We start from the raw sequence: 12,093 nt of genomic DNA, 5'->3' as shown, positions 1-12,093 counted from the left end.
GGGAAGGGAGAATTCCAGAGCTCCAGGAGTTTTAATGTGCTCTATTCCAGCAGTTCCCAGGGAGCAGGAGATCCCTGAGCTTTTCCTTGGACCGGTCACCTCGTTTGTGGCAGCTGGAAAAGAAGAGGCAGGGACTGGCTGTGAAGGGGAGGAGTTTTCCTTATGAGATAATTCTGCTCATGAGAAATAAATTAGAAACATTTGGAAAATAGGGTGTGTAAGTTATTACTGCCTAAGGGCAGCAGGAAATTATGAGAATAATAGTGGATGCATGTCTTTGGCTATTATTTACCTTGGCATTCAGCAAACCACAGGGAGTTGCCAGAGCAACTTCCACACCAATGGTGAAAAAGCTCCATGAACGTTGTTTCTCCATCACAGAGACACCCACACCCACACATCCCCAAAAACTGAAATTTTGACAGGGTGATTTTGAGAAGGAATCCTGGAAGTAGCAGCCTCTGGAGGAACTCCCCTTTTTGCTGGAATAAATAAATAACTTCAAGGAATTCCTTTGGCTGGAAAAATGTTCACTTCTAACCAATTTCTGAGTGCTGTGAGTGCCTCTAGCTGGAGTCTGGTGTGGCCATGGTGCCACAGAAAATTTGCACTGTAACACAAGTTTAACAAACCTTTTCCAGCACTAATGTGTCACAAGTGAATCCTGCACTGGATACTGAATCTTCAGTAAATCAGATTTCAATTTGACATCCCCTCTATCCTCTGCTTTCAGCCAGTGATGAACTAAACTTTTTCACATCCAAACCAGAAGAGATGTCAAAAATCATAAAGAGGGGGAAAGCACAGCAGCCAGGGGCAGGGGCAGAACTGAACTGAGCAGCYCCTGATTTACTCTGCACTGCAGGCACCAAAGGGCTGGGCACYTCCACCTTAAAGGTCACACATGGTTATTAACTTGATTTAGGAACCAAAGGGCTGAAGGGAGACTCAGAACTTGATTCACTTAATTTATTTTGAAAATTTATGGACAAGTAAGATACCATGATTTAGGCAGGACACTCTTCCTAAGCTTACAAGATCCACATACATACTCTACAGATTTTGAGAGTGCTCCTGCAAACTGCCTTTGCAGGACAACGCAGAGGAATGTCGGATAAAAAGGCAAAAGCAGGGGAAGATATTAAAAGTGRGATGCAGAAGAAGGTTGGAAGGAAAGAGATACAACAAAAGCAGCTGCTGGAGATGGAACAGTTTCATATTTAAAGATTGAATAGGGGGGTGAGGTGGTGCTAGGCAAAGCAAAGGCCCTAAGCTGTGATGGTTTTATGGTTGTGGGTTGAATGTGCAGCAATGCCCAGAGGGTGYTCCCTGCAGTGCCCAAGGACACTCCCAATKRCAGCRTYCCCTGAGCTGTGGGGAGCACAGAGSACAAACTGCACAGCAGATGCTCGGGACAAAGAGCCCAGGCTCCAACTGCAAACCTGCAGTGCCAGGGAGATTCATTTCAGTTCCAAACCTCGCTGCACTGCRCTGGGCAGGGAGTGTGAGGTGAGGGGGGACACAGGACAGTCCAGCACACAGGAAGAGAAGAGCACATCCCAAATCCCCAGGTCTGCACTGCCATCACCTGCCAGGGAATCTGCACCAGCTGGATAAAGCTGGGATGGAACAGCAACATTGCAAATTTACAGCCAATGGACAAAATTATCTTGCTTTTCATTTGTAATTGATGCCACAGAGCAAAGTTATCCTCAGAGTAACATTCATTATTCCAATAAAAACATTTAGATTCTGGACAGAAAAAGGGACACAATGTAAAGATGAGCAAGAGTCCAGTGAAAGCGATAAATCAGTTATTGCCACAATTTTTCATTAATTATTCTCATACACAGCAAAGTTCACTTTCCCCAGACTCTCTGAACTTTATTCCTTATTTTGTGTTTGACCTTAGGATCTCAACSTAGATTAGAGAAAATAACTGATCACAAAGCAGATGGAGGACATTAATACAAATAAATAACTCAGGGTTTTTGGTTTTTTGTCATTTGGGTTTTATGGTTGTTTGTTGCACTGTGGTTTTTTTGTGAATTTTCTGCCGAGCACTCACCATGTGTGGTATTCGGGTTTTTTGTTTTCCTTTTTGCCTACCACAAGAGCTGTTCCATGGGGGTGAGTGCTTTGTCCACTCTCAAGGTCTTGCAATGAATCTCTCAGTTTTATAATGCTGTCTTAAAGCTCTGGTTTCTGTGGCCACACAACTAGAACTTTTATTTTAGAAAAAATAAAAGTAAGTTTCTTCGATTTTTTTTTCTGCTGTGGATAAAAGAGAGAAAAGGGAAAAAAACTGAAACAAACCCCAAAGAATCACAGTTTTATTAATCTCATGGGGGTTTAAAATGAATTTTTTAGACATAATCCATTTTAAAAAGGGGCTCTCAGGAGGCAGATATTTATGAAAGACAAGCATGAGATCAGAGTTCCAAACCTGAACTGACAGTGAGGTGAATGTATGTGGCCAAATGAAAAGCAATATAAAAACAAACAAATATTTCACAAAATATGCTKATGAATGGAGAGAGATGCAATAGCAGGAATTTGTTTTCCAGTGAGACACAAAGCTCCAGGAAATAATTCCATGAGCTGGGGAGGTTTTGGGAGTGACTCTGCRGCAGCTCCAGCTCATCTAAGAAATCCTGAGCACAAAGGACTGTCACCGACTGCAGCTCAGTGTAACTGAGCACTCAAAAAAGACTCAAAACCCTTCCCTTGGTTGATGAGAGTGGAAATTCAGCACCACAAAGGTGACCTCAAACATCCTTGAAGACTTCCCTTCCCCTTCAAAAGGAGTAGGATGTCTCTGCTGGCGGATTGGGCTCTTTAGATACGTAACAGCTGTCAGATGGAAGAACAGAAATGAGACAGCACAGGCACCTTTCTGCCTCACCTGCACCCAGGTGAGCACCCCCCGGAGCGTACCAGAGTCTGTTTGCTACAGATAAACCAAGCTGCGACTTTGTTTCTTCCCTTGTGAAGTGAAGGTGGTAAATAYTGACTCCACAGGATTCCCAGAATATTCCTACAGCAGTGCTGGGATTTTCTCAGTCCCAAAACTGCAGCCTCAGCCTCCTCCTTTCCAGGATGGATGGGTTAAGCCAGAGTGGGGCACCTTGAGCTCAGTTTGGAGCTCCCCATGACAAGGAGGACATAGAGGGGCTGGAGCAAGTCCAGGGCAGGGAACGGAGCTGGGGAAGGGTCTGGAGCCCCAGGAGCGGCTGAGGGAGCTGGGAAAGGGGCTCAGCCTGGAGCAAAGGAGGCTCCGGGGGGACCTTGTGGCTCTGCACAACTCCCTGACAGGAGGGGACAGCCGGGGGGGTCGGGCTCTGCTCCAGGGAACAGGGACAGGAGGAGAGGGAACGGCCTCAGGCTGGGCCAGGGGGAGTTTCGGTTGGATATTAATAGAATTGCTTCATGGAAAGGTTTGTCCAACCATCCCTGGAGGGATTGAACAGCCCTGTGGAAGTGGCACTTGGGGACATGGGGCAGTGGTGGCCTTGGCCATGCTGGGGAATGGTTGGAGTCGATAATCTCAGAGAACTTTTCCAATCTGAACGATTCCACGCCTCTGACACGGCGCTGGCTCTTCCCAGGCTGGAGGAACCCAGCGCCACTCGTGCCCTCTCCGAGGGGGAATCACCCTCCTGGCACTGTGTAAAATCAATGAAAATGCTGCAGGGGGCTGCGACCACCACTGGGAAACACTCAGGAGTGYAATTTACTGACAGCAAAAGGACATTTTCCTGCCTCTACCCTGCAAATAAGGAGACCCATAGGGCTGCTGGTTCAGCCACGCCTGGGGGAGTGGCAGCACCAGGGGAGTGAGCCCAAAATGAACTGCTGAGATTCTGGAACACAGGAGGTACGAGTTCATCCACACAGCTCCTGTTAAAAGCAAGGCAGGAAGGAACAGGTCACATAAAAAAAGGGCTCGATGCTCCTCTCAAATGGCAATTGYACCTTTAAAGGCAATTGCCAAATTATTCCTGTTTAAATCAAGAGAGATTAAGACTGTGACCCCAGTGGGGGCAGCACTGGAGAGCTCTGGCTGGCTGAGGGTGGAATTCAGCATCAGCCCTGCAAATGTTTTTTCTCTTGCACACATTGCAAAGCTTCTGAGAAGATTCCTGGAAAACACCCACAAAGGGAAGGATCCATTATTTAACGGAGATGATTGTGAGGCTGAGGCAAAAATCCATCGTTGCCCAGTGGGTTGAACTGAATGTGAAACCCATGGTTGCATCAAATCCAAATTTCTAAAGCTCCATGCCTRGGAGGGCTCTCTGTCACTGGCTTTCCTGTTTTACCCATGAACACACTGGGAAAGAGCTGAGTTTTACCTTCTGGAGCAGGATTTAGGGATCTCAGAAATTACAGAGCAGTGGGAGGCAGRCACTGGCAAGCTGCCCACAGACTTCTGCTCTGATCCATGATCCTGCACTCTGCCCTGGAAATCCTGGATTCATTCTCCTGTCACAGGAGAAGAGAAGTAGTAAGGTAGGGAAGAAAACATCAAGATGGATTTTACCCAAATTAATTCCAAGGGAAGAATTACATTGTACTCCTTGTGTTTTCCTCCCTAACTCTATGTCATCCTGTTTACTCTTAGGGACGAAAATACTATTTAGAATGTGTAAAAGCCAGACAKTGGTGAAGAATTTAATCAAGATTTACAGCAATCAAGATGGTCATAACCCAAACATCACTTTTTTTTGGGTTGGTTTTTTGGGTTTTTTTTTTTATTTTTTAGGGGGAGGCGGGTCTGGTCTTGCAGTATTTTGTGCATTTGCATTTCCCACAGGACCCAACTCTTGGCATCAAGAAATTATTTACTAATCTTCCCTGTCAATTCTAATAKAGTAGAAATGTCTAGAAAAMTGAATTCTAAAGATCATCCAGAAASTAAAATCCTGAACACTCTCTTTGTTTCTGCGATCTGATTTATGGCCTTGGTACACTTCAAATGGTCTGTAGTCACATAAAAAGATGAAGTTGGAGTTTTTCCTCTCCTTTAAAAGTCTGGTTTATAAATCAGTCTGAAGGAATGAAACTGCAATGTTCTAGGTTTTTCCTGTAGAAGTGTTAAGCTAAAATACTCAGCACGTTCCAGAAATGATTCCTACATGCAGGCAGGGTACATAAAACTCCTTCTTTCTATTTCTATGCACTTTTTTGAGTTCAGACTCTCATCTGAGAACCTAGAAATACTAAAACTTTGTCAATCATAATAGATTTTAATTGCATCTTAGGCACAGATAACCAAACTCTGACAAGTCCATCAAATACCACTGGGAATGGTGAGGCCCAACATCCCTGCATTARTGGGGAAAAGGCCACAGAAATCAGGAATTATAGCATTCCCACAAAAACACAGCAAGAGCATTAGGAGGTAATGATTTAGACTGGTTCACCATGAAAYTTCCTAGCACTAAGGAGAACAAAAAGCTGGATTTGACAACAATGTCAGCACTGCTTTTCTGTGAGGATTCCTTTGTTTCCTCACCCCATCTGGACCATTCCATATGGCAGAGCCCCCCTGTCCACWGACAGGATTCCTCCAGTGCTGCCCCAGCCCAAGAATCCATGGTGTCCCATTTCTCTCTGCATGTCTGGGCTGTACCAGGCTGGAATCTCTCACCTTTGCACCCACATTCAGAGTGGTTCCCTTCTCTGTAACCAATAATCCAACACAGGATCCAAGGGATGCACATTCATGGTTAAGAGTAAATAAACCTTCTCAAAAATACAAACACAAGCCTTCTCAAAAGAGCCAAACAATGATGTTGGTGCTGGTAACGAAGCAAGAGGAAATCAGGGCCAGCCACAGGGCCCAGAGTTGCTGAATCACCCCAGCTGTTCCCTGACTCTGAGATRAAAGTTTTAAAATCTTTCCCTTTTTAGAATAGTGGCAAAATTGCTGGCTCACAGCCAGTGGCTGAGGAGGGCTGCCCCACCCCAGAGAAGAAAAGCAGGAATATTTACCTCCAGTTTCCKTCTTCATAAGACTTTTGTGGGGAAGGGAGGGAATTGAAAATTCARGTTCCCTGAGGTTGTCTCAGTTATCCCCATCCTTTGAACCGCAGGGAGCCCRATCTGCAGGGAATGCATAGGCATGTGGGACATACTAATGACTCCCACACTGCACCATTTACCCTTCCCATCTCTTGAGACAAAGTTTTAGCTTTAAATCTTTTCTGATAAATGAATTTTCACAAATTTTCAGCTGACAGCTGTACTCCTGAGCGGAGGAAAGAGGGGCTGACTTCAGTGTAGGGATGGGGTGTGGAGAGGTGACCAGAAGTTGCTGTATCTGACACTGATCCAGAGCTGAGGGGGACATACCGGGCTTCTCCCAGTGTGAAATTTTGGGATGAACTGATGTGTTCCACGGGAGTCATTCTTGTTCTTCCTGTTTCTCACCTTTACAGTTGATTCTGACATTTAAACTGCAGCCACTTCTGGCTACATCCTGCCAGTAATTCTGTGCAACAGCAGCACCTCCTTGGATCAAAGTAAGGGCTGAATGCAGCCCTGCAATTCTGCTTTGGGCAAGGTTCAGCCCGGTTCCATGGGCAGAGCAGCCCTGCTGCGTGTTTGGTTTAGGAGTATCCACAAAAACCAATCCTTGGTTTGGGTCTTTAACCCTGACTGGAGGTTTTGCTACTCCTAAAGCATGTTTTGTGTTCAAGTGCCTCCAAAAAACCTGATTTAATGCACTCTAAACCCACTCCAGTGCAGAAAAAGCAGAACTGATGAGGTGACTCCCTTCAAAACTGCACTCTCTTTCCAAATCAAAACACTAATTCAGGTAAAGCTCCTTTCAGCTGCAAAGTAATCACAGAGGCAGGGGCTCAGGCAAGTGGTGTTTGATAAGGGTTCATTATCACAGCCCAGCCATTGCAGGGAATCCCAGCAGCTCTGTACCTTCTCACACGTTACCATCCATAATTTCCTTAAGTCCCCTGCAAATCTTTCCCCAAACACAGGAAAGCCTCAGATTACACACCATGGATAGAGGGATGGTTTGTGGTTGAGCCCATGTCTGAACACACCATATCCYTTCCCTGAACAACGGGAAGAAAAGGGACTATTTCAGAAAATAGTTGGATCTGTTCCCTTGCTGTGTGTAGGATATGAGGAGTCCAAAACATTGCAGTCTAGGCTGTGGATGAGAACCATGGGACTGAGGAAACTCCATCACATCAAATGTGGATGGGACACCCAAAGTGGCACGAAAGCAGGGATGACCATTGAAAAGAGGATAAGATGTGGAGGTAGAGMAGATCTGTATCTCTTCCTCCATTAATCCTGATGGATCAAGGAGTTTTCCCTGCATCTACAACACAAGAGAACAGAATTTTCTGCTCTCTCAAAGCAGCAGTGGCCACAGGAATCCTCCACAGTTGAACCTTTAGTACTGAATCTGACACGTAACTGCCCCAATGAGCTGAGCCACCCTGAGAGAGGCACCCAAACCCAAACCAAACCCAAACCCAAACCCAAACCCAAACCCAAACCCAAACCCAAACCCAAACCCCACCTCAGAGCCCAGGTCCATGGAAAGGCTGCTGTGACTGAGTCTTCACTGCTTTGATCCCTCAGCAACTCATTTGCTGTTTCTTGGACAAATGTGCATATTTGTGTTGTACAAAACACTACYGGGGGTGCACAAGCTGAAACCTTTCCCTGGAGAAACCTCCTTGAGCTTCTGAAAGGTTGTCTATGCAGAGASAAGATTTAGCATTAATATTTTGAACCGTAAGAAGACAAAGGCTGACACACTAAATTGTAAAATTTTTTATGTACAATACGACCCCTGCCCCTAAAAGCACTCACTGCCAGCTGGACAGCAAATCCTACACAGTTCAGGCTGTCTCGGTGATCCTTTAGGATTCTGTTCTGCTGAACATTCTCCCTCCAGCAGCAGCTCTCAAACCACTGAAGGGCAAAGCTCTGCTTTAACACTGGCTTAGCTCAAGTGTCTGKGCTTGTCAGCCATCCCCCACTTGGATGGAATGAGATAAGACCCCAGATAAGAGCCTTTCAGGACARCTCCCTTCCACTCACCCTCCTTCCCTGCCTACAGACCTGCCCCCAGCAAAGATCTTCTCAGTATTTCTCCTGTCCAACCCAATCAGGCATTCTGAGTTCAATGCTCTCTTTTTATCCTTCCACATGACAGGGAAATGGGGAAAAGAGCTGAGGGGGCAAAGGAATGAGAATCCTTGCTGCTTTTGTGWACAGTTAAAATGAAAGGGAAGAGGGGATGTTCTGCTACTCTATGTTATTTTTATTAAACCCCTTCAATAAACCTCAGCTTGTTTCCAAAACTAATTTAAGAGCCTCTTTTTCACCTATCAGAAACTCCCAAATTTCCTGTTATTTATAAATAMCCTGTTATTTCTGGTGCATCCTAGTATTCCACCCAAATTGTTCCTCAGGTCTGAACTCCATTTCTTCTGACACTACCCACTAGTGTACCAAAAAAAGATCCCTTTCCTTCAGGGCAGACATTCACTGCTTTACCTTTTTTTTTTTTTTTTTTCTCCCTAAGAAGATCCCAAATGTGTTTTTTTCATGCATCCTTCAATTGCTGATTAACAGCTAACTGCTCCCACTCTGGAATATCAGCCTATGTATTCCTTGCATGTCGTACATCAGGCTGAGACTGTAAATTCCTCCAGGCAGGCATCTGCTTAACCTATGTGCTTGATAAAAAAAAAAGGGAGATTGGGTCAGACTGATTTTTTTCAGCTGAACGGGGGAGCCAGGCAGAAAGARAGAAAGAAAATAACCATAAGGGCAAAAAGGGCAAACAGAGAACAGGGAATGAAGATAAGGAAGGGAAAATGAAAATAAAAGGATTGCTGGAGAGTGGGAATAGAGAACAAGCTAATATATTTGATGAAAATGCAACATTAGCAAGCACAGTGTGATTTGACAAGTGTGAACAAGCCTCCACCAATGTTAAAAAGCACTACATCTGGCAATGTGTCAATGTTTAAGCAGCACTTTCCTTCTCCTTCCCATGCTGGGATTCTGCATCCTTGATACTCCCTCAGATCCACTTCTAAGCTGCTCAGGTCTACAGGAATACGTTTGTAGAGGTGGATTGGACAGAGAGCAGATATCAATTTGGAGTAATTACAGTCGCTATCATTCTCTCTCTCCCCAGGTTACCTCATTACAAAGGAAAAAGATCAGCAAAATCTTGGGAATTGCTGAWATCCACCCAAACATGGGGAATCATTTAAAGCAGGAACGTTGGGGTTAACATATGGCATTTAACCTACCTATCCCCTCGTGCATATTCCTTTTACCCCAGCAAATACATGGCAATGAGATCACTTGTCTTTCAGAATACAGCAACAGGGCACTGAATTCAGCAGCTGCAGAATCTTAACAGAGCAGGATACATATGTGAAAGGAATTTTAAAATTTCCTCTAACAACTTTCTCTCAGAAGCCRTGTTGATATTTTCCTTCAGCAGAACTGGGCTGTGTGTAGATACACACTTGGGTTGGATTGTAGGACTTAGCAGTGCATGTTATCAGTGAGCTCATCCACCACACACTTGCTATTTTTATGGCTCTAAACCTCCCAGATTTGTTCCATGATAAGTGTTAGTTTTTAGCAGGTTGATCCCGTGTCATTCTCAGCAGGGTTTGAACATTATTCCACATTTTAACCATGTACAATCACAGCATTTTGTTCTTTTTTACCTTTGGGTCCGCAGGTGTGGATCCATCATTCCTGCAGGTCTCAGTGCAAACTAGAGAGCTCGACATTTAATGGCAGCAGCTACCAAATCCCTCATGAAATCTGATTTTGGAGGTATTATGGAAGCAAAACATGAATCCTTAATACTTCATTCTGCTCATGATTGCACATTATCAATTTAAAGCAACCAAGCTCACAACAACACAAACTTCCTGTTACTTCTCAGGCTTTTGCTCCTGTAAAGCTCAGATGAGCAGATTGTTGTTTCTCCTCATATGCTAAAGCGTTTGGAAGCTATCAGTCTTTTGGAGGGGGAGACAAGAAAGGAAATTCCCAAGATTTTGCATGTAGGGACAAATTCAGTCCCCGATTAACAGGTGCAAGAGTTGTTGTTTCTCGCCAGATTTATTTTTGCTTCTAGCAGGGCAGAGCTGAAAAATCACGGGCCTAATAAAGCAGATTTATCATCCAGATAAAAAAAGTTTCTTTATCCTCTGCATTCTGTGTCCCGTGCTGCTAAGGAACTCCTCAAAATTCTTTTGTTTTTGACAATAAAAYGGTTCCCATGGCAACACCATCTGATGTCACAGAAACAACACACATGAGGTCATAAATCCTTCAGAGGAAAAAATAAAATCACAAAGGAGGCTCARAACTTTGCATGTCTATGATTTGAGGTTGATATTGACAGCTTTATTCTGTGTGACTTGGTTTCACTCTCCTGCCCTTTTTTTTTATCCTCCTAAATATTTTATTGAAGGGAAAAAAAAAAAAGTGGAAAGATTTGTCCCAGGAATTTCCTGTTGGCTGTTGTTCAGAAAGCAGAGAATACCAGCAATAATGTGAACAATGCAAATTTCTCCTAGGCCTGCCTGGAGCACGATTCCAAGCCCTTCTGGAAGTTGGCTGAGATATGACAGTGCCTTGGAGAGGTTACAGGGCTCTGCAGCCAGAGGTTTGTACAGAAACATTGCAGTCTCTCTCCTGCTCCTTCCCCCTTCTCCAGGCTCCAAGTTACAGGAATCCAACAGTTCATGTTATGGAAATAAACATCCTACTACTGCACGGTAAGGAATCCTTGAGACAACAATGGGATTTGCAAGGGAAAAACACAAACTGGGATGTGGGATCTGATGAAACTCAGGCCATGGCTGGTGTAGGGGAGTGCAGTGGCTGAGGTGAGACCATCAGCCAGGTATTGTGTCAGTGGTCAGTTCCAGAGTTTAAATCCAAGAAAACCTGCAGAAAGTCAGTARTTGGGAAATAATTTACTCCCCATTTTTCCACTGCTCAGCTCTTGCCACTCTCCCCGAAAGCTGTGTGCTGGAACCACAGGCACACACAGACCTTGCCTCCCTTTCCCTGCCATTCTCCTCTCTCCCTGTTCCTCCCTGCTCCTAAGAACCAGGCAGCCCTGAAGGGGTTTGTGGAGTTTAAATAAGGAATTAGGCAGCTCCTTGAGAATCTGCCTTCAAGAGTCAAGAGAAGCATCAGCAGACTTTCAGGTCACGTGATGAAGATTTTAAGAGCTGAATTTTTAATGTGCTTTATACATTAATGCATATTTAAGAGGACAGATGTGTTTTTCACAGCTTGCATCCAAAGATCTCAAAACATTTTTAAATAGGTTTCTAGCTTAATCTCCAYTCTTTTATGAGGTAATGGAAAGGATGTTCTACCAGTGAGGGATATCCAAGCTCCCAAGCAGAGCATGGCAGCAAAAATAAACAATGCCTTATTGTCAAGTGCAAATATCCAAAATTTATCAGTCACAAACGTAAAAAGATACTTGCTTAAGTTGGAGACTTTATTAAAAAGAATACACCTTTAAGTTATCTTTTTCCCCCCAGTCTTACATCACACTGAGTTGCTAGTTCAGACTTCTCCCCAGCTGAGAAAAGCAGAAGTGTGCCCTTTATGTAATGAAATAGAGTTCACATATTTGCATTGCTTCAGGAGCTGGGACTTTTTGAAAATACAACTATCCTGAGACTCCATAAAATCATGAGAGCTGGCAGCCCTGAGTTTTGGACAGGAAGTAATGAATGGTAATGCTTTCACTCAGAACTCCAGGGATAGGTAGAACACAATTACTAAAGTATGAATTTACACCAGACTCTGCTTAAATATGCTCCCTGAAAAAGAAAAAAAAGAAGTCTCTTATTACCAGAAGAGGCCAAAKTTACCAGGTGTGTAATACATCATTATCAACAAATAGCTCCTACTTCAGTGTCTCCTGGAGCTATGCAGGAGCTGCAGGTCAGAACTGGCTTCAGGAATACTTTCTACTGTGCCTTTGCTTCCTGCAATGTTTGGCATTCACCTGTGAAAACACTGACTCAGAGCAGGGCAGCTCAG

The sequence above is a fragment of the Malurus melanocephalus genome, unplaced genomic scaffold (assembly GCF_030028575.1).
Source record: "Malurus melanocephalus ecotype Western Australia unplaced genomic scaffold, MMel_1.1 scaffold_316, whole genome shotgun sequence".
Taxonomy (NCBI): Eukaryota; Metazoa; Chordata; class Aves; order Passeriformes; family Maluridae; genus Malurus; species Malurus melanocephalus.
This window is presented reverse-complemented; position numbering follows the sequence as displayed.